This window comes from Lactuca serriola, chromosome 6 (assembly GCF_051521515.1).
Source record: "Lactuca serriola cultivar US96UC23 chromosome 6, Lser_US96UC23_V15, whole genome shotgun sequence".
NCBI lineage: Eukaryota > Viridiplantae > Streptophyta > Magnoliopsida > Asterales > Asteraceae > Lactuca > Lactuca serriola.
In genome coordinates this window covers 26,192,778-26,217,832 of record NC_136413.1, presented here as the reverse complement: position 1 = coordinate 26,217,832, position 25,055 = coordinate 26,192,778, and the positions used below count along the sequence as shown (strand labels likewise).

The 25,055-nt window shown below is 31.6% G+C and overlaps 1 pseudogene; it reads left to right on the top strand.

Annotated features, from left to right (window-relative positions):
* Positions 1–232: 232 nt before the first annotated feature.
* Positions 233–9,115, top strand: LOC145059590 (mitochondrial import inner membrane translocase subunit TIM23-1 pseudogene; annotated as a pseudogene).
* The last annotated feature ends 15,940 nt before the right edge of the window (positions 9,116–25,055 follow it).

Below are 25,055 nucleotides of genomic sequence, written 5' to 3'. Positions count from 1 at the left end.
AGACGGTTCACTTAAGATTAAAGAAAAAGTAGAGATCTTGAGATTAAACCTCAGCCACATATTTCGCATTTGCCGCTCTAATGCTCCAGCGTACCAATAACGACGTATGCCTAATCATATATGATTATATGGCAGAGAGGTATAATCATACATGATTATAAATGTTTATACGTATATGAATAATCATAAATGATTATGCATATATATCTGTTCACAGATTGAGTAATCATAAATGATTATTACAGTTAGTCGCAGAACAGGTGGTGGTGACAGAGGTGGCGGTGGTATAAATAATGGAGGTGACAATGGTGGGGTCGAATGGTGTCAGAGGTGGTGGTAGTGGTGGTGGCGGTGGCGGTTATGGTGGTGGGGATGGTGGCGGAGGAGAAAAGAACGAGTGATACTTTGTAATCATTTATGATTACACCAGACCTGCCGCGCCGATACGCTGAAGGGTTAGAGCGGCAGATGTGAAATACGTGGTTGAGGTTGAATCTCGAGATCTCTATTTTATTTTTAATCTCAACGGAACCTATATATATATATATATATATGGAGTGGTTCAAATGAGAACAAAAAAAGGTTAAGAACTCTAAGAACCCTCATTTCAGAAATATTTCTTAACTATGTATTGTAAATACTTATTAAATATGTTAAAACTTGATTTTTTGTATGAAAAATTATAATTTTTCCAGCCTAGTATTTTCATTCAGACATTCATTTATATTAAAACACAAATTTTATATAAAATACACAACTTAATACAGTCCATTCATAGTTTTATACAAAAAATTCACAACTTAATAAAAATCCATTTTACATTAATTCACATATTGAGAGAAGTCAAACATAAACTCTACCACTACCAACAACCACATGTTGCTATTAACCAGTTGTTCCATCGTCGTAACCGTCCTTCCAAATCAGATCTGTATAGATAAAATCATGCGTTTGCAGCTTAAATTATGTATTCACAGTTTAATAAACATGAATTTACTCATTCAAAGTTTCATACAAATAATTATAAAAATTAATACAATTTTACTTATTTATTTAACACAAAAAAAATGAATACAAATACATAAGTAATTCGTATTTTAACATAAAATTCACAAAAAGTTTGTAGCATATTAGAGTCAAATTCATAGCTTGATATAGTTAATTTATAGTGTAATAAACAAAATTCACAATTTAATACACAAAAATTATTCATTCACAACTATATTCTCAACTTAAAACTTACATATATGCATTCAGATTTGGAGGCTAATGTTTCTCTTGAAGTTTAATTTACATAATATTAACAACTTAAAGTTTACATACTTTATTCAAAGTTAAAGAAAATTATATATATGTGTATAATGTTTTCTTTCATCTCATATTTCATTTGCAAAAAACAAAATTCATTAAAAAAATTACAGTTTAATACTGTCAATTCACAACTTAATACAGTTAATTCACTGTTTAATATATAAAAAGTATACATTTAGAGTCCTATTCTCAACTTAATAAATTTATACACTAATTTACAGCTTAAAACATATAAAAATTTATAAATTCACAGCTTAAAACTTAGATTTTCTTATTAATAATAGTTAAAACGTACATTAACAAAACTAAACAATAGCGGAAACATTTAAACATCACAATTCACACCTTATAAAGACCTAAAAAAACCCACAACTTAATACAATTAATTCGCAGCTTAATATAATTAATCCACAGCTTACAAAGACCAAAAAAAATCACATTGTAATGCAGTTGATTTGTAGTTTAATATAATCAATTCACAGCTTAATACAACTAATTTACTGTCTAATACATAAAATTCACAGCTTAATATAATAAATTTACTGTTTAATACATAAAAATTATACATTACAACCATATTCTCAGCTTAATAGACTAGTTAATACACTAATTCACAATTTAATACTTTAAAAACTCATGAATTCATAGCTTAAAAACTTATATTTTCTTATTAATAATAGTTAAAACTAACATTAACATAAATAAACAATAATTACAACATTAAAACAAAACAATTTACAACTTAAAAAGAGTTGAACTCATAGTATTTGAAAAAACATTAACATAATAACCCACATTATAAATTCAATTCATATCATAACAACAACAAAACAGAATCGGTTTAAAACACTAAATTCACACTTGAACAAATAAGATAATAAACCTGGATTCACAACTTAATAGCCCGGTAAAAATAAGATTAAAAAAAACAAAACAAAAACAAATAAACAAATAAGAAATTAAAACATTAAATTCACAGTTTAACAGAAGTAAAAACAAGTAACACAAAAATTGACATACCTAAAAGATGGTTATGAGCTAGTGGTGGTTCACCAGAGAAGGGAGGTAACAGTAGTGGTGGTGGTTGATGGCGATCTTTGATGTGATCCCTCAATCTAGTTGGAGATCATTGATCTAGAGATATAAATCTTAGATCTAGAGAAGGACATCGTAGATATGTCACCAGAGAGTGTAGATCTATCATCAGAGATTGTAGATCTAGACCAAAAAACTTCAGATCTGAGAGTCTCGTTGATGAAATCGTGAGTATGATGTTCTACCTAGGATTTTTGAACGAGAGGCATCGAAATTAATAGTGTTCAGGTTCATCTCCGGTGAAGATGAACCCGCCAGACAAGGTAAAAATGGTGGCAGATCACGAGTATGGTGGACAAGGAAGACCAGGTTGTTGTAAAATGGTGGTATAAAGTTGGTCATCGGAGGTGGTGGCAGTAGAAACACCGACAACGACTCAAAATCACATAACCAACATCGGTGACGAGAGATTAGAGCTTTCAAAAGTCGAATTCACTTAGATCTAACCAGATCTAGATAGATCTAGACTAGGATCACCATCAGAGACAAGAAAAACCATCAGAATCGCGCATATCTAACAAGATTTGAGTAAGTTGAACAAAGGAAAGTCTCTGGAATCAACATCTGTCGGAGATCACATACGTCGAGTGGTTTTTGTTTGGAACAAAGCTTGTAGCTTTGATAGTAAAAGAAAAAGACATGATAGTTTCGACGGTGGCGACAGTCGACGGTGGTGGTCAACAGTAGTGGTGGCGGCCGGCGGTACTGTTGGCCGGAGAAAATGGTGGTAGAGTTTGTGTTCTTAAAGATGGGTGGAGAGAGAATAAGAGAAGTTGAGAGAAGATATTATTTTGCTTTTGAAATTTGAAAGAAAACGTAATCTGATCTATTAGATCTGAACCAAAAGAATGGGTTTTAAAAAAAAGATCATTATGCCCTTTTATCTTTTTGCAATTTATAAAACTAATTTTAAAATTAGTAGTTCTTAGGGTTCTTAACTTTTTATGGTTCTCATTTGAACCTTTACCTATATATATATATATATATATATATATATATATATATATATATATATATATATGTGGGAAAATGAATATACCCTTAAGGGTATATATGCTTAGATACCTAAATCCACCATAATATTTTATTTTGTTTAATATATTCATTATATTGTTCTTAAACTTCAATCCCTAACTTGATTTATTTTCAAGATTTTTAAAATTCCACTATTATCATTTTCTTACATCACATCTTTTTGCTGAACACCTACTAGAAAATATATATTATAGTTCAAAATGAAATTATGTAAGAGGAAGATAAATCTTAAATTTATAAAAATATTGGAAGTAATTGAATGTTAAAAGTTGAATTATAAGAATATTGGACAATTACAATGTATATATATGATACAAAACGATGTACAATGATAAGTTTGGGTACATAAGCTTATATACCCTTGATGATATATTCAATTTTCCATATATATATATATATATATATATATATATATATATATATATATATATATATATATATATATATATACTAGATTATAACCCGTCAGAACCACAATTATAAAATTAATTAAACTTTCATATTAAAAAATCAAAATTATTAATCAATTATTTAAAATAAATAATTACTTAAGATATATATTTTTAGTTATATAAAATTATAATCGTTGATTTAAATAAATAAATGAAGTTATCAACTTATAATCTGTATTTATTTAATTTAATTTTTTAATCTAATGTTATTAATTTAATATAATTAAAGTGAAAAATTTTAAATGGAAAATCAATTAATAATTTAATGTTATTAGAATGAAAATTTTAAAATTAAAAATTTTAAATTGATAATTAATAAGTTGACAAATGACATAATATGTAACATACAATATTAATGAAGAGTTCTAATAGCATGATATTTGGCAGTAGAAGAATAAACCTATTCATTTATTAGAATATATATATATATATATATATATATATATATATATATATATATATATATATATATATATATATATATATATATATATATATATATAAGGTAGGTTCTGTTGAGATTAAAAATAAAATAGAGATGTTGAGATTCAACCTCAGCCATGTATTTCACGTCGCTCTAATCCCCCGGTGTATTGGCACGGCGGCCTAGTATAATCATAAATGATTATACAGCACTGCCCGTTCCTTTCTCCTCTGCCACCATCCCCACCACCATAATCGCCACCGCCACCGCCGCCACCACTACCACCACCACTAACACCGTCCGACCCCACCACTGTCACCTAGGTTAATTATTCCACTGCCACCTGTGTCACCACCACCTCTTCCTACCACCAACTGTCATAATCATTTATGATTACTCAATCTGTGAACAGACATATATGTATAATCATTTATGATTAGACATATACGTATAGACATATATAATCCTACATGATTACACCTCTTTGTCATATAATCATTTATGATTAGGCATACCTCATTGTTGCTGGTATGCTGGAGCATTAGAGCGGCAAATGAGAAATATGTGGCTGAGGTTGAATCTCAAGATCTCTATTTTTTTAATCTCAAGTGAACTGTCCCCTATATATATATATATATATATATATATATATATATATATATATATATATATAGGGTCAGGTTCATATGAGACAATAGTATTTTGTGAGACAAGGGGACCAAATCTTGACCACTCATCTTCAGTAATCTAAGGCTAGAATTAAATCAGATTACACAACATAAGGAGGCAGTGACATTTTTGCAATTAAATGGAACTTTAAGATTAGACTAAGGGCGCAGAGGGGCAGTAAGGAGATTTTACTTTCTATTTCATTCAGGTCGCAAAAACACTTTATATCCTCTTCAATCTTCTTCATTCTGATCGAACTAAGTAACCTCGATACAAACACCAAAATCCATCTTATTCAATCTTGATCGTCAACATCTTATGTTTCGTTCTGATTCGGATTTTCAACATTGTTATTTTAATTCTAAAATTGGATCAAGTTCTCGAGCATCAACATTCTTGAATAAAATGAAATTGGAGCTTGGTTTTACAACAAATAGGTCTTTCCGAATCAAATTCAGATTTTGCATCTAGATTTAATCCAGATGACATATAATACTATAATTTCTTACTAATTTTCTATCTGTAAGTGATTTTGAGTTAAAATACTCTAATTTCTTCTCGATAAAACTCTAAAAATCGATTATTATTCACTATCATTTTGATTTTCAACGTTCTGATTCATATTTTGATCTTGAATCGTGATCACATTTTTCTTTCATCAATTTAAAGTTCGTTCATGATTAAACTTTATTTCCAATCTCTCAAGGCTTGGGTACACCAATTCGAAGGTTTTTTTCTAATCGAGCATCAATCGTGACTCGTTCTGCTAAAATTGATTCTAATTCAAGCTCTGGTTTGTGTGAGGATTCGTCAGAAGTAGTTGATTCTCAATCAAAGGCTTCAGATCGAAGTTTTCATACAAAAAACTTCCCCTGCTGACTTAAGAGATCCAGAACATGAGGAAATTACATCTATGCAGGTATTTTAGGTTTTAATATTTGATAAATTAGGTTTTATCTCCTTATAATGTCTTAATGATATCAGGTTTGCTTATTTGATGAATTATAGATTTGATTTTAGAAGTAGATTTGTTAATTAATGACATGACCTGCTACTAAATCTGTATAATATGGGTTGATATGTTAGTATTCTAGATATTTTTATATGATTCTGATTTGTATATGATTTTGATTTATATTAATCAATGGATTATTAGTTTAATTTTTTGATTTGGTATTTAATTGAATCTCTTGTATGTTGTAAAGCCTTGGAATATTACTAATATTTGATGTTTGTAGTTAATTTAAGTTAGTTTGTTTCATATTCACCATAACAAAAAACTAAAATGATCACAAAAATGGCTCATTCTACACAATTAGATTCTGATTATATACATGATGAATCTCCACTTTGCAATACATGAACTTTTATAATTCCACTAAAGTCTATATATTCTGGAATGTTTTTATGTGATATTCTAATTCTTATATGAAGTATAATTTATGTTTTAGTTGAATACTATATATATTTTGGATTGATATTTATTTATATATTCTTGATTGTTATTATGCTATATTTTAACTATTCTAATTATTATAATGTATGTTCTAGTAAAATATTCTATATATTCTTAAATGTTATTACATGGTAACTTGTTAGTCTATGACTTGAAATGTGTGTTTTAATATAAAATTATATATATTATGCTTGCTATTATGTGTTGTAAAAATTCAAAACCCTAGAAAACGGAATCACCAAGCTCAATTTTCATCTATTTATGTATCAACATGTTTTTCGTGTTTATAATTTGTTTTAGGTTTCATCACGATAAACACTAAACCGGCCATAGAAATGCTTCATTCTATAGATTCATATTCCTGATTATTCTCCAATCCACAAAACATGTATTGATTTTTCCTATATTCAAACTATAACTTGGTAATAAAATTATTCGGATTTACGTAGTTAGGGTTTATGATATAGTTATTCTAATTTATAAGTCAACGAAAATTCAAACTTGTGTATTCTACATGCTCTTGAGTTATCCTCGATTTTGTTCCTGATTGTTCAACAATTATGATTTATGAAGCATTTTTTTTATGAAATTGTGTACTCTAGCTACATATAATAATCAATTTATAACATCATAAAAAAATTTCTAGATTTTCTAAGAAGTTATATGTGTTTGGACTACAATTTAATCTGATATGTTATTGTTATTTTGCTTATTAGTTGAATATTCTAGAAAAAAGTTTAATAAGTTGATGTTTCATAAGTTGATATTCTAGGTATTCTGATATGATTTCATATATCAGTTCATAACTTTATTTTAGTATATGATATAGTGTTTTATAACATTGAAGTCTAATTGTTTACGATTTCTTTAGAGTTTATGATATATGTTTATTGTATATATAGGTTTAGCTATGAATTTTAGAAATTTATATGATGTTATAGGTGTCTGAACTATAATATAATCTTAGATTTTATTGCTATTTTGTTGATTACATGGATATTGAAGAAAAGTTTATTAATATAATGTTTTATAAGTTGATATTCTAGCTATTCTAATATGATGTCATATGTTACTTCATAACTTTATTTCATTAGATGATATAGTGTTTTATAACATTGAAGTCTAACTATTTTTGAATTCTTTTACATTTATGATGTAGTTTTATTGTCGACAGGTTTAGCTATGAATTTCAGATTTTCAGAAAATTCAATACCAAAGAATCGAGGATAAAGGATTCAAAAAAAGTTCTCAAACAAAGTAACACATTATGATTCCATTGAGGACCATATGTGAGTTATTTCAGGTTTTATGTTAATTATTTATCTTCTAGTATAAATTTAGTAAAAAAAGTTTTTTCGATTTTGATATTCTACATATTCTTGTTAGTATAATCTAAGTTCAAATGTTATTGCATTATTTAATTGGAATATGCAGTACAAATAAATTGATATGGGTGTTGCTATCTAAATATTCTGATTTTGTCTAAACTACTTGATTCAAACATTTTGGTGAAGTAATGTGTAATATTCAGAGAGCATTTGATATATTATGCAGTTACGTGAAATATTTTAAAATTATATGTCATATTCTAATTTCATACATTTTGATTTTGTTGGAAACAACTTTCTTTCAAACTTTTTGTTAAGTAGTATGTAATATATTATTTTGCACAACTTAATTTTGTAGAAACAACTTGTTTTGAACATTTTTGTTAAGTAATACGTAATATATGATTTTAAACAAAATGGATTTAGTTGGAAACAACATGTCACTACAAGAAAACAACCCTTTAATGACGCACAAACAATGACACTCGCTAATAGACGACGCGCATTTGTAAGTGCCCTAAAAGATAATGTCAGTTTTGCAAAATTTAAAGGATAGAGGGCACGCATTTGTGCGCGCCCTAAAATTAGTGTCAGAAAAGAAAAAAAAATGCGGAGGGCGCCTTTCATAAAATGTGCGTCATGTAAATGTGTCGCTTTATAGTTTTTAAGTGAAACACGCGTTCTAGGCGGGAAATGAAATCAACGAAAATTACCCCCGCCTATTGAATCCTAAAAAGTTAATCCCCCGCCTCTTATACTTAGCAAGAAAAAGCCCTAGATCCCTCATCTTCATCTTCAGTATCATCAAACATCTCTCTCTCTTGGAATCAGATTCTTGAAAGATCGAAACCCTAATTTTAGCCCTAATTACGACATATCTTACCAACCGTTATCTTCAAATCGCATCATAAACGATGACCACCACGACAACAGTCGGCTATACAACCCTTACCAAGATCTTAGAGTCCCTGTACAAACTTCCCACATCTCCTGAATACCTCTATCAAGAGGAATCGATCGCTCAACGACGTTCATGGGGCGAAAACCTGATATACTACACCGACATCGGTTACCTCAGCGGCGCAGTAGTTGGCGCCGGGAAGGGTTTAGTAGAGGGCGTGAAGGCTTCTGAGGCTAGATACACCATGAAACTTAGGGTTAATCAGAATGAAATTCGTGGTGGCTGGATTAGCGACTAGAGCGTATTGGCTGGATTAGCGACCGGAGCGCTTTACGAGGCGGCGGCGGGCCCTAGGTCGGCGGCTGTTGCCGGAGCTATTGGTGGAATAGCAGTGGGATTAGCGTAACAGGGAAGCATATTTTGAAGAGATACGTACCAATCTGAGCTCGATCTGTATTCAATTTCATCTTACTACAAGTTTTGGTCTTTTGAGATTTCCAAGTGTGGTGGCTGTGAATACTCCATCGTCAAATAGTTTGCATAAACACGACATAATAGAAGAAGGGAGGAAGTGCTAGAATTTCCTAAAAATGAAACAGATTTGGGTGTTATGGAGGAGCCACCGGTGGTGGCAAGTGAAGTTGAAGCATCTAAGGATAATAGTGAACTGAAAGTTGAGCCAGTGATGAAGGAGGTCGACGGTTGGACTTTAAATGTTAAAATTAAAGTGGAAAAGGATCCAACTCTCGGTGCAACAGCGGGATTGAAGACGAACATAAGCTCTTATTTGAATGCTGAGATCATTCCTGGTGTATATTCTGATGAAAAACCACCATTTGTAGTGGAACTTGATGGATCTCTTCCTTTCTACATGCTCGATGCATATGAGGAGTTTTTTGGCTCTAATGCTGGCAATATCATTCTGTTTGGGAAGGTATTTTAGCTAATTCAGTTACATCTCAGTTGACCATGTACATATGTATTATAAAGCTTGAGTAATTATATAAGACTCACTATTTTATCATTCTTACCAAGATAAAGATTGATCTTGATCTTTAATAACTCTCATTTGAATCAAGGTCAAAGTAGGAAGTACGTATCACAGCTGTTGTGTGGTGGTGAAGAATATGCAAAGATTCATGTATGCTATCCCAAATGGCCCTGTATTTGAAGACTCTATTATTATGAAGCTTTTCACACCATGGTTCATGTAATACACCTCTTGCCTTTGCTCCCCTTTTCTTCTTTAAATTTACCAGTATCATATTGCTTATATTATTATTTACTATCTATTTATGCTTTTTATTTTATTTAATCAGGAGATGGCATTTGAAAATGATTTGGTGAATAATTAGAATCAAATATTCATTTCTTGGATATTTATAAGTTATAACCCCTAAACAGCTAAACCTATACAATAAAACTTTATTTGAAATAATCTGATAATCATTTCCAAATCCGACATTTCGAGTTTATAAAAACTTTATTTGACATAATATGATATTTATAAGTTATAACCCCTAAACAGCTAAACTTGTACATACTAATTCTTTTCTTTCTTTGTTTGATTGCATGACTTGCAGATAAGATTCATGGGAAAATGGGAGAAGGTGAGTACAATTTATGAACAAATTACATCTAATTGTTTGTAATATATCATTATATATATTGAGTAATCTGATTGATTCTTGTATCATTTAGGTACACAAAACATACTTCTCGTGTCTCCGGAGTATGTGAAAGTGGCTGATTACAAGGTATGATTACAATTCATGTCAAACACTTTCTTAGGTGTTTTATTTAACAGGATGGACACAATTCCCACTTTTAAAACTCCCAATCTCGGCACCAACACACAACCATAACCATTGTAGTTCTGCCTTGCCTCAATCCTAGCCTCTGGCATCTTTATAAATTGAAAAAATTACAATCCAATTTGTGATGGTATGGAAGATTACAAAAATAGAGAACAAATATAGAAAACTGAAGACTTTACATTTGTATCAGAAAGATTAGAGAGAACCATTAATTCCCGACTTTTTACATATTTGCCCCCATTAATTGTTTGGTTTGAATGATGTACATAAGAGAGCAGAAGAGAGATTGTTATGAACTGGATTCTAAGACCAGATTCAATAACATAAAACAATCAAAAGATTCTAATATGGATTGAGAAACCTCTATAATACCAAATGATTACAAGGTTGAAGATAGGATAGCTGATTCGAGATAGCCAATCTCCTGAGGAATAAATTCCAGATTTCACAAAAAGATTGATTTATCACTCCCTTCCCACTACCCTCTACTTATACTATATGGCATAACAAACTAAATAATATAAAATACCTAAACTGTCCCTAATGTCCTTTTATTTGTTGAATTTCCCATATTGCCCTTATCTATCATATATTGCAGAAGTTGATGCATAGCAATACCCCACCCCAAAAGAACCACCTTGTCCTCAAGGTGGATAGAAATTGTGTATAGCATCCAAACGCTCCTTGGCGACCTCTTTGTCTTGCCCTTTTCCTTGCCATAAATCTTGAATGGTGTTCCCGGGATCTCAAAATGCAACACGAATTCTCTATATTTTTCTGTTAATTCATCCCCCGATCTGGTATCTTCGAACTTGTAGCTTACACCAATGAGTTTATTCAAAACAAAACTTACCCCAAAGGCACCAATCCATTCTAGTAACCCATTAAATGAAGCGTTTCTATCTTCTATCTCCACCAGTGATGCTTGTATTTCCCGGCTGGTTGTGAGCTTTTCTTTGAGTTTTGCTATTTTAAGATTCAATGGTAATAGGAGAAACTTTTCATGCGGGGTAAACTGATCATCAAATTTTGTTCCAATCTGACCATCAATTCCCTTCTGCTTGTTTCCAACAATTGCTAATATCACCAAATCAAAATGATCACAAGGATGAACCCTGGTTGTATAACCCATTCTCATCATGTTAGCACTAGTCACAATTGCTGGAGTGGTCCATTTAGCTATCTTGTTAACATTATTCTTTATATCTGTGAATATTGCACCCCTTTGAGTGTTCATCTTCCTTGTTAACAGGTTTAGAAATTCTGGGAAATCGATGGTTCCATTACCTTCTAATTCTAATTCGTTGATCATATCCTGAAGTTCAACTTCAGTTCTATTTTGCCTAAGCAATTTCATAATTGTTCCAAGTTCCTTTGTTGTGATGCAACTGTAGCCATCCTTATCGATTAAGTTGAAGGCTTCCTTCTTGATACCTCCCAGCTTGTAGGTGGTTGTAGACTTGCTAGAGTCGACATGTCCAATAATGCCGATGCTAGTGTGAATATTTTCCTTGCTCCTCTTTAATGAAGTATCTGTAGACAAGCTTTCTCGATAGAATGAGGAAGATGAAGAATTGCACGGCGGTAAGGGTGAGGCACTGATACGATTGGGCGATATTGATGCCGACTGGGTTACTTTTGTAGTCGTAGATTTAACTTCACATGGGCCTGATTTCTCTTTAACATTCATGGGCCAATCCCCTGGCTGATTCAATTTGCGTATGTCCACAGATCTAATTTTGGCCCACTCATTATTTCCCAGCCAAGTTCTTCGATGACCTAGGTAACACTTGTCCGTTCCATCGGGTCCTTCAATTGCCTCACTGACACCTGTGAAAAGCCAAGCATCTGTACTTGTCTTTCTTAGCCATGGCTCTGTTCCTCTATCATGATACAGTGTACAGCAAGCTATTTCTTTCTTGGAGTTTTGAAATGCAGCCAAGCTGTTGATACTCATGGTGCATGTTGAGGGGTCTGTAAGCATCAACAACAACAGATTTTTCACATTTACTTGAAGAACATGCAAAACCTACCACAGCCAACGAGAAATTTCAATTGTGGTCCTTGTGTTCAGCAAAAACTTTCGGTTTTGGTCCAAATCTGAATTTTTTGGTCTTTATTTTCATGTTTCATAAGGAATTTGGTCCTAATTTTGTTAAATCTAACCACTCAGCTAATAATTTGGACAAAACCTGAAGAAAACAATATGCCACAGGAACCAGAATCGTAATTTTCAATTTATTTTATCAATAAACTAATTTTGAAATCACAACATATTTTATTTTTGACTGTCTTAAAAAGCATAGTTCTTGAGTCATGAAAGTACCATCAAGAATTCGAGCACCACGAAAGGTCTACATAGCAATATTGCATACACACAGGTTGGACTAATGAGATAGAAATTGCAATTTTTTGTCACTCCCAACCAAAAAGGTAGAACCAGTTGGGAAATTTTCTCTCTCTGTGCAAATGACATGAATGCCCTTCTCATTATCTCATAGAAAATAGACCTAAAGAGCTTGTCTAGTCCCATCCCTTGTAACAAATGCAGACTAGGTGTTTGTTATCTTTCTCTCTGTGTGTGTTCTTGTAACAAGGATGTTTGTATGTAAGAAAGCCTTGTTTTCTACTTTGTGGTAAGTTGTGTTACTTGTGTGTGCATTATTGGGTCAATGAAATACACACTTATATAATATAGCTTTACCAGATTAAGGGGTTGTTTCTATTTCTTTTGATTGACCGAGCTTAATCTAGACACATGGTTGTTCTTTATTTGACTTAATCTATACAGCATGACATAACAGATTAAACCAAAAAACTTGGTTTAATCTATTTTGATACACACTCTTTACCTATTTATTTTTCTACTTTTTTCTTCACGTTAAAACCTGGTTTAATCTATTCTGATACACACTCTTTACCTATTTGGTTTTCTACTTTTTTCATCACGTTAAAATTGATGAATATTATTTGTTAGATTGCAAGGGTAAAATGGTGATTGAAATTTTGTATAACATATCTCATTATATGAGTGGTAATTCTTAATCTTGGTTGCAGATGGCGTTCATAGTTGCATTCTGTCAGGTGGTTAGTAGGAAGATGAATACATGTTGCAATATTGTTTTCGATTGAAATTTCAAAGTAGGATCTCTCAGTCTCAGTCTCAGTCTTTGATGAGAGCCACGCCATGATTTCTTCCCATCTCTCATTTCCTTTGTTAAAATATTTTGTTTATTTCTCTCATATTTTTGGAACCCATTGTATTAACTAATGCCCCTTTAGTAGTAGCAGTAGTAATAGTAGTAGGGGTATATTTGTCATTGTTGTTGGCCAAACCAAACTAAATTAAAGCCTAAGCCTGAGGTGGGGTGGGGGAATTATGTAAATACTGCTAGTTGTTTTAGTGTGTAAATGCATGCAGATCAATGTTGTGTTACATTACATGATATCTTTGTTGTTGTAACCTGTTTACAATTGGCTTTCTTCCACATGATGAAATAGTAACAGTTAGGATAGGGTTTTTATTTTTATTTTTGAAAATTTGATCATCAACAAGAACAAGGCTGTCTTGTAAGTGTTATTTCATCAAATTGCAGAAAATAGCAACGTACTTGAAATATGGAGCTTGAAACTTAAAAAAGCTTACAAGTTTTCATTGGTGTATTGATTCTTTTTAAGGCTTATTCTGCATGAATTGGTTATTAGGATATATCATACTTGATAAGGTTTGTTCAAAGTTTTATAGAATTAAAGTACACTAAAAAATGTCAATGGCTAACTTTTTGGGATTTTTCAGTTAAAATTGTGCAGAAGCATTTCTTATGTTGCAGTTGCTGCTCATGCCGATCAGACTAGCAGGAAGAAATTAGCACTTTTCCAGGTTCCTTTTTACTAGGCATTGGGGAAGAAGATACAGCCCTGACTAAGGCAACTGAAAGTGGCGATACTGATCTTGTTTATCTTGTTCTCTTTCATATATGGCAGAAGTTATTTATTGTTTTCTTATTTGATTAATTATAAAATAATGGTAAAATTAAGTTCTCAAATTATTGGCTTGTATAGAGACCAACATTGGAATTATTTGGAATGATACAAGCTAGACCTATTACGCGCGATCTATTCATACGAGACTCAAGATATCATATTTTGGCATGGCTAAAAGCTTTGGAGGAAACGAGACTCAAGCAAAAGTAAACACACAGAGAGTTGTTGGCACATAGTAAGCTAGATGATGCAATTGTATATAAATGAGTTCATTTTTTATAACATTTACTCATTTTTGGAATACTTATTTGTATTTGACATATTAGTGAAATGAATTATCTTTATTATTTATGGTATTTTATTTTGTATTATGAGATTTTTATTGTATTATTTAATTTGAAAAGTAGTAAATTTATAAATAATTTTTTTTTAAACATTTAAAATTATGATACGCAAAAATGTGTGTCGTCTTCATTTATGACATGGCCTTTCTTGACAGGGGCTTTCTTGATACGCATTGCGTGTCATTAACATGCGTGTCGTAAGGTTACGACACGCGAATGCGTGTCGTCTTCCTTTATGACAAGACCTTCCTTGATACGCATTGCTTGTCGTAAACGCGCGTCGTAATTGCGTGTCGTAAATGAGCGTCGTAAATGCGCCTTGTCTATAGACGACGCACAAAAGCGCGTCGTCTCTCTTTATGACAGGGCCTTCCTTGACGCGCATTTGCGTGTCATCTGAGCCTTTTACGACGCGCAATGAGCGTCGTAATAGGCTGTTTTTCTAGTAGTGTGTTTAGAACATTTTTTAAAATTTATTGTTTATATCCTAGTTTATTGTATTAACAAAATTATGGTTTATTTTGTTGATGCATATGAGATAACGAAATTACCAAATCAAGGGAAAATGAGTTTTTGATCCTAAAGAAAAGAATGTATGACAAGGTCTATAAAAATATGTAGTTCATGATACATCTTCAGATAGCTCGTCAACTGATCAAATACACGCCAACACAATATAAAACAAGTATATATGATAATATAGTTGTAATTTTAGATATAAGATGTATAATTTTGACATTCACTTTGTGTTATGTAATTTAAGAAATAATAGTTGTAATGTTATAGTTTATGTAATGTAATGTTTAGTAATATTGTATGTTTTATGTTATAATAAGTAGATGTATAATAGTCTAATATCATAAGATTATATGTTGTCTGTTTTCATAAATGTATATTTAGAATATTTTAATAGAATAATGTAATAGGTTTTCAATGGAATAAGTTGATTTATTATTTGAAAATAATGTGCATATTTGGAATGTTCTACTAGAATGTTGTTATATGTTATTTGTTTTCCGAAAGTTATATATAGAATATTCTAAAACAATAATGTTATAGGATTTTCTAAGTTATATCTAGACTATTCTGATCGAATAATACTTAATTAAATTTAAGCTTGTTTAATACTGATTGATATGTTATTATTCTGGCTACTCTAACTATTTAACATTTAATATTGTGTTGAGATTTAATATTTTGAAACTGTGTGTAATATTCTGATATTAAAGTGTAATATTCTAATATTTTTTAATGTGTAAAATGAAATTATATTATGTAACATTCTAATATTATAAAGTTGTATTTGACAACTTGATATTATATATATATATATATATATATATATATATATATATATATATATATATATATATTGATCTGATAGTCAGATGTTACTTCTTTTTTTTAGATGTTCTTTTGTTACAAACTACTTTCTTTAATCATTTTAATCAAAGTAATGTGTGATATTATAATAGTATTTGACATATATGAAGTAATATGAAATATTATGAAATTATGTGTTATGTTATTATTTTAGACATTCTGATTTTGTTGGAAACAAATTGCTTCGAATATTTTTGTTAAATAATATGCAATATATGATTTTAGACATTCTTTTTTTGTTGGAAACAACTTGTTTTGAACCATTTTGTTAAGTACTGAGATAGTACTTGATTAAAAATGAATTAATGTGAAATATTCTGAAATTATGTTTCATGTTCTGATTTTAGAATATGTAATATTCAAAATTTAAAATAATATTGTTACAAGAATGTTGTTCGTTTAATGACTAATGTGTTGTATATTATGGTATACTTTTCATAATATTGTTGAATTCTAAATATCCACATTAAATTTGATTATTTTGATGAATTAAAATAGAATGACAAAATCAACATCCAAACTAGTCAATGAAACTAAAGCGAAGAATCTTAAGGGTAACAAAAACACAGATAATTAAAGATCATATTTCAAGTTTGTACTATAAAACTCTATAACATGGTTACATTGTTAGATACAGGGAAGAATATGAATCTTAAAAGGGTCTTACAAAGTTATAGTCAAATAAGAATGCACCAAAAATCATAAAAAGTATATTACATGTTTGCAACATAAAAAATCTATTGCATATTCTTTAAACTCGGCACTTGCAATTGAAAACTTCTAGCTTGAAATATTCAAGTCTCTTTCATGTTGGGTTTCATCATCTAAAATTCTCTGCAACAAAAAATGAATGAATTTTTAGACTCGGATATGGATTATACAATCAAAGATTTTAAATTAAAGTCAGTGTGTTATAGTAATGTAACTAATCATACAATACATTATGTAAACATTGTTAAAAATACCTTCAATGTAATTATCTCTTTTTTAGTATATCCTTTACTGCACATTATTAAGAGCATTCAATAATGATAAAAGACACGTCTCCAACCTTTTTTGTTTGAAGAAAAAAAATATTTCAACAAAACTATGCTAAGAATCATATTCTAAAAACATATTTAAGAGCAACCAATCTTTTCTGTAGTCCAACCTATCCCTACAATTTGAAAATAGCATATTCAACACAATGCTAAAAATATATCTCAAACATTTTGTGGTTGAAAAAAATTCAAGTTTTTAATAAAACTATGCTTAATTTAATAAGAGTAGTACATTACATTATTTTACGCTAATTATAACTAATATTTTGGAAGCATATTCCTATTCTTAAAGATGAATTTAGTAATGGGAAGGGGTGATACATCAAACTCTTTATTCATTCAGGATTTTCATCAAACAGGTAGAATGTGTTGGATTAATGTCTAAGTCCATAACTATAACTGGTAAGACTTGACCCGACCCGATGTGGTCGATTTGGGTTGCATGGCATCATGCATTTGGATAGACTAAAATGAGAGAAGTAACACTTAAGGTAATATATTATAAGTTCTAATATATTAATAAGACTATTTAATTAGTATTGATCAAGAATTAATCTAGAATTAATTAAGCGATCAAAAGAAGACTAATTAAATATATGAGTTGATTGTGTAAATCATCCATACTTGTATAGTGGGCTAAGACTCCATGGATTATCAAGTTGGGCTAAAATCCATAGGATTCTCCATGGATGCGCCATGGTGTATTTGAACCCATGGATCCAAGGAAATCGAAAGCCATGACATTTAGGGTTTACCCTAATTGTGACACTATATAAAGATCATATTCTTGGGAAAAATTGGCCACTATGTGTGAGAGAAAGGGCTAGCCGATTTACATGAAGTGTGTATATTCTCTCAAGTCTTTCCAAGTGCATATGATGTTGTGTGAACCATTTGAGGTGTCACACTTGGGGCACTAGGCACTCAAGCTTCATGAAGACATTCTACATCAAAGAGGTACATAATTCTAACTTGATATTTTCATATGAATCAATGTTATTATGCTAGTTAGGATGAATACCTTGGAAAGATCATATTTTCATGTATAATAGAGAAAACAAAGATCCAAGGTATTTAGGGTTGCATGTACACTTAGGAGTGTTAGAATGCTCAAAACCCAATAGTGGTATCAGAGCCTAGGCTAGTTTTCTTGTTATACTTGCTTAAACTGCTTAAAAATCAAATTTTGGTGCTGTCTGCACAGTAGACTCGCCATGTCCAGGGCAAAAAGCATCCAACTCGTCGATTTTGTTCATGCACTCGACGAGTTGGTCCCCCAGACAGCATATATTCGACTGTTTTGGCCGGAATTGGACTAGGAACATTACCCTAAGCTGTTTTTCGACTTGTAAACTTATTTTTGATGTGGTAATGTTCATACTAATCCAATTTCAAAGATAAATGTCAATAGATTCATGTTTTGTATTAGTTTAAGTGTTATGCTAATTACATGAAAAAGTTTGATTCCAATTATCTTGTTCATATGAGTTGCTTAGATTAATAGAAAAGGTTAATTGATTATGTGTCTTTGATCCATTTTAATCTAAGAATTGATTCTAAAATGTGTTTGTGTAACTTGTCCTCAAGTTATATGAATGGTTATATGACTCCATAACTTGTCCTCAAGTTATGGAGGTTCAAGAGTCACTTCATTAAATCATTAAAATGTGTAACCTTAATTAGTTCCATAAGTTACAAAGAAGAAGAGTTACATCCTTTAATAGTTTAAAGTCTTCCATAACTTGTCCTCAAGTTATGGAACTTGAAGAGTTTTTTAATTAAAACTACTTTAAACACATAAGTTAGGGAATTAATTAGTTTTGAATATTTTCAAAACATGCCCTCAAGTTTTGGAATTTGAAAAGTTTTCTCTTATGAATACTTTAATTCCAAGTTAAGCCCTTAGAATTTTAAAAAGTTAAAATTCAACCCTTATACTTTATAATATTATACGTTAATATATATATATATATATATATATATATATATATATATATATATATATATATATATATATATATATATATAGTCAGTCTTACCATTAGTAGGCCTCATTCACGAAGCCGGTCTATAAGGGGGGTATAAGGTTGTTGCCTATAAAATGACAGTTTAATGGGTGTCCACTCTCACCCACCACTTCCTTGACTGGTGGAGGGTTATTAGCTGAATAGGTAGGACAAAGACTATAATTCTCCATTCATTAAAAGTATTAATGATAAATACTAAGTAACTAAACTCTTATAAATTCCCAATCTTAGTTACTTAGGAAAATGTGAATTTGGTGCTAACCCATGAAATTCCACTTTGCACTTTGCTTAAGTTGTTAGTGGAGAGTGTGTGGTTAACCGGCACACTAACCTGGATTTAACAAGGTAGGCAATGGGTAACTTAATGTTTATCATAGTATCGGTGGAGCGCGTGTGATTAACCAGCACATCGATTGAGGGGTAAATATTAAGGGTACCAAGTATATTTGCATGGTTATTCACTCCTTGTTTTGTGATCCTCGGCATCCCAGTCACAAAACCTGAAGGGCACACTCGAGATTGAAACATGCCATTGAAAAGTTCAATGAATCTCAAAAGAATCTAGGAGTTTCAAAACCAATAAAAACCTAAGAATACATTTCGTTTATCTTGTTGGAAATTGGTGAATCGTCATTCACCTACCTTCAAATATTTTGTAGCTTGGATTACGGCATCCCTCTTCCAAGTTATAAAAGTATTGTGTTGGGTCCTAGCCTTAATATTTCATATTGGGTGTTATATTAGGGACTTTAAATCAACTATCTTGAATATCTCCCAAAAGATGTCTGGTTTAGACATTTATGATCTTCCCAAATCTCTTGAAACAAGCTTTCCTAAATGAAGATGATGTCCCATGGAAATCATACTTCTTTCACCTCCTCCAATTATTCTCCCTAACCCACAAGTTCCTGAAAAATTTAAGGTCACTCAAGCCCTATTGGCAAGCAAAGGTCTATGCGTGATCACATCTTAGAGATGTAGTCACATGTTGACAAGCTGGGAGAGTTGGGTGTCAAAGTCTTGAGAAAGTTGGTGGCTCAATTACTTTCTAAGTCACATAGTGAGTTCATTTGGGACTCCTATGAAACAGAATATGACAAGACCCTTAATGATCTTATCTATTTGCTAAGATCAACTTCTTAAGACTTCATGGACATTGACAATGATGACATTGGATATCTAGTAAAGCCCTCTCTTCCCAATGGAAAGGGATCGACCATAGTCAAATCGGTTGACCAAATGGTAAAGAGAGAGGCTAAGTCTGAGATAGTCTCATTATCAAGGGTCCATTTCCAAAGAAAGGGGCATTGGTTGCGAAGCTGCCAAATTTACCTAAGGATGTTAAAGTCAATAAGTTTGACTCTACTTCAGGTAAAGTCCATTGTCTAACTCTATTAAGTTCCTACTTGGAGATTCTTATTACATGATGTGACTGGGTCACATGTTGGTAGTTAAGAATCAAAGGAAAAGTGTAGAAACTTAAAAGAAGTATATGCAGATTCTGATTGCGAAGATCGATTTCACACGCATGGTTCGGTGATCAGAATATTTGGGCTATTACTTAAGAGTTATGATATATATTACTTAGGAATAGATAACAACAAGTTTTCATATGGATTGTAAGGATAAGTTTTTTCCGCAAAGTTTTAAAATAAAAGGTAAATCTTTTGATTTTAGTTATTTTATGTATCCTTACAATGGCGTTTGTGGAAAATTGTTGCTTATAAGATTCCACTGATAGCAATATTGGAAAGTGAATTTGATTCTTTCATTTGTGGTAATGTCTAAATTTACCAAATAAGGAAAGATTCTCGTCACCAAAGGTTTCAACTGGACCGAGACTTGGAATCATGCAAGTTGTATAGCATGATGGATGAGAACTTTCAAGCATTGGAAAAATTAAGACTAACTACTTGTTCACATGGATGCGTGAGTCAAGTAAAGGACTAAGGGATCGAGTACACATTCTTGTGCACTGGTTAAGTCCACCACAAAAGATCGATAAGACTATTCGTCATAATTTACTATAGCTCAGTAAATATGGTTATACTTACAAGCTTAAGTGTAATTCTGAGACATTAGAAAAGGTTCCAATGTATGGCAGAGGGAATAAGAAGAATCAACTTAGGCAGAAAAATAAAAGTTTCTCAAATCTGAAAAGATGGGAGAGTACTTTAGTATCATGTTTTAGGACCATCTTAATGATTTTGAGACCTTATCACAATTCATCCTCTAAGTGCATTCAGATAGTTAAGAAGAGGAGTTATGAATTGTTGAAGTGGTTAAATCAAGAAGATGATTCATACTTCGTTCCAAAAACAATTATTAACATTATACTCTAAGATTGTAACTTGAGTGAAATGTCTTAAAGAAGGTTTAAAACACTTGTCAAATGTAAGAGTAAAAGTTTTCTACTCTTGTACATTTGAAATTAGTAAGTTGTGATGTTTTGGATAAAACAAAGACCAATTAAGGTCAATTGTGTGAAGTGTTTGTCTTGATTAGAATCCACACTATCTCTTGAATCTCTGACAAGAAAGTCTTATATGTCAAGAGGACAGTGGGAGTCTTGAAGTCTTGAAAGTCTCAAGAACTAGTCAAGAATAAAACCTGAAGTTCTTCACTAGCACACGACTTGAGGTTTATAACCTATCATGGTGACATATTCTGTGCCCATTCCAATTAAAGTTGGTTTTGCATATGAGTTCTTAGAGTTCTCAATTGGTTGCACAACAACTTAGAAGCAATGGCAGGCCCTTGAGCTGCCAGATGGCAAGAAATTAAGATTGAGTTCAATCCATATGAGTTTGATTTATCATTATCCTTGTCTTATGACTATGGTTTTGATAATTCACATGGATAAGAACACATACACCATTAAATCTAAGTGTCATAAGGTTTCTCTCCGATTCATGAAAATGATGGTAGGGAAACACTTTCACTAAGTAGATTTTAGCTAGATAACAATTGTGATATTTGCATTCTCAAAGTTGTTAGTGGAGCGTGTGTGGTTAACCAACAAACTAACATGGACTTGTGAGAAGTGGAAAATGTCTAAACAATCGAGACTATGATTATGGCATCCCTTTTAATAGTTCTTAAAATTGTTTAGACACACCTGTGAGCTATCTAAGATAAGGTGTATGATATTGATAAAGTTTTATCAAAGCAATCTAGTATCAGAAATCTAAACTTTGGTAAGAAAGTCAATAAAGTATTGTTTTTCTTGAAATTCAGCTGATTTCTGAGTACAAGTCAAAGCTAGTGGGAGCATAAGTGTTATGCTAATAATCATCATGTTAGTGGGAGCATGATAATTATGATAAAGGTTGCAAGTAAGCAATGTTAATTATAGAAAACAAAAGGTTTCAATTGGGAAAGAGTTGTTTTGCTATAATTAAGGGAGAGGAAATTATACTTCATCTCAAATCTAAAAGCTTAGATTGAGGTTTTAATCGTATTTAGTCAAGGATATATATATGAATTTCATGTTGGAATGGCTCAATATAAGGAAATTCTATATATGGGTCTATTATTTACGTTCTAAAATTCGATTATGATTACGGAATCCATTTTCATAATATGAAATTATGAGAACATGGCAAATAGAAATATAGTAGCAAAAGGACTGGTATAGTATCATGTCTTTATGTGAGACATCATGAATCATGTCCATATGCTTCGGATATAGGATCGAATGCATGTGCTATAATATTCATCCTTTCTAAAATTTTCCAAATGCATGGGGCATTAAGAAGGAAAAAGGTCTAGAATTGGATATGACTAAAAGGATTAAGCAAATGTTGAGCACAAGCTAAGGTTTACCAAAGATTGGTTGCTCAGGGACAGTCGGAAGTATAATGTTAATTGTTGGAAGGACCATATTGACATATTCTAAAAAAAGGTAACTCTTGTTCAAAAGTGATAGTCAAAAGAGGAATATGGAAATGAACCCATAAGTGGAAGTTATTCAATAAATATGTGTAAGATAAGGAAACTTAATGCAAGAAGGATGTTTCCAAGGAGTTAATCTCCTTTGGAATGCTCTTTAATGTTTGTTGTCAAGCCTTTGTGACTTTGTGCATAATCATTACAAGAGGATCAATGCATATAAGTTTAGAATCTAACAGATTTCAGTAAATGAAATGAATTTGGAATTCTTGCATTTGCAGTAAGGAATTGGGAGCGTGAAATGAGAATTATTGAAATTATGTTCAATCGATCTGTTTCATAAAGTAAAGATCATAGACAAACTTAGTTTGCATACTTGATGTATGGAATGACTAGTGTTTAGAAAAAAAACATAGTGTACATGCTTGGAGCATGGGAAAACTATTGTTTTTTAATTCAAGTATAAAGTTGAGAGATGAAACAGTATGCAATGAATAATGTGTAATCATATGGTGATAAATAAAATGTGTTTTATTTATATTCATAAGTTCTAAGACCATATTGGATTCAACTATTCTTGTGTTTCATTTTGCATGTTTTGACTTCCAGAATAACTAGGTCGTTCTTCCTGAATGATTAAGTTATTCAAACCATCCACAGTCGATAATATGTTGGAAGTAGGTATTAAGGCAAGACTGTCATGAATTAGGTTTGTAGATGTCCAAGGTATGGGACATAGCCAAGAGGTGCTACAACATTCATGGGTGCTCATAAGTTCTGAGCATTGGATTCAACCCACACTCATTTGAATCACTTCATGGATTTTATCACGAGTGATCATGAGACGATAATATCTTATATTCTTCAAACCTAGAGATATGAGTTGTTACTATGAGTTGGTTATAAATTGATTGTACGAAAACGCATTGGTAACTCGATGTTATAAAACGTGCCTTTGTGTATGATTCAGCAAGTAGTTGAACAAGCCATCTGAGTCGAAGTTTATCAATTCCTTTTACCTTCGGGATAAAAGTGATATATGTGGGCCCCTCAATGATTTGGTGATGACAAATGTAAGTGATCGGCCGAGTCTGGATTGATTTGATTTGTTCAACGTCATAAATCGGAAATTGGGAAACAACAAATGGACAGAGAGAATGATTATAAGTCATGTCTCAGTCCATATGATATCTAGAATGGAGGAATATATGATCCCTTATCTAATGGACAAGTCATTGACAAAGGTCAGAGATCATCGGCAAGGTCATAGTTCGATAGAAGCTTTTGAGAGCTACGATTGCCAGTCGGTTCTTGAAGTCATACTTGAAATAATAGTTTTAGACTTATCCAAGTGTGAGACTGTTGGATTAATGTCTATGTCCATAACTATAATTGGTAAGACTTGACCCGACCTGGCATGGTCCATTTGGGCTGCATGGCATCATGCATTTGGATAGACTAAAATGAGAGAAATAACACTTAAGGTTTATTAATATATTATACGTTCTAATATATTAATAAGATTATTTAATTAGTATTGATCAAGAATTAATCTAGAATTAATCAAGTGATCAAAAGAAGACTAATTAAATGTATGGGTTGATTGTGTAAATCATCCATACTTGTATAGTGGGCTAAGACTCCATGGATTATCAAGTTGGGCTAAAATCCATAGGATGCTTCATGGATGCTCCATGGTGTATTTGAACCCATGGATCCAAGGAAATGGAAAGCCATGACATATAGGGTTTACCCTAATTGTGACACTATATAAAGATCATATTCTTGGGAAAAATTGGCCACTATGTGTGAGAGAAAGGGCTTGCCGATTTTCATGAAGTGTGTATATTCTCTCAAGTCTTTCCAACTGCCTATGATGTTGTGTGAACCACTTGAGG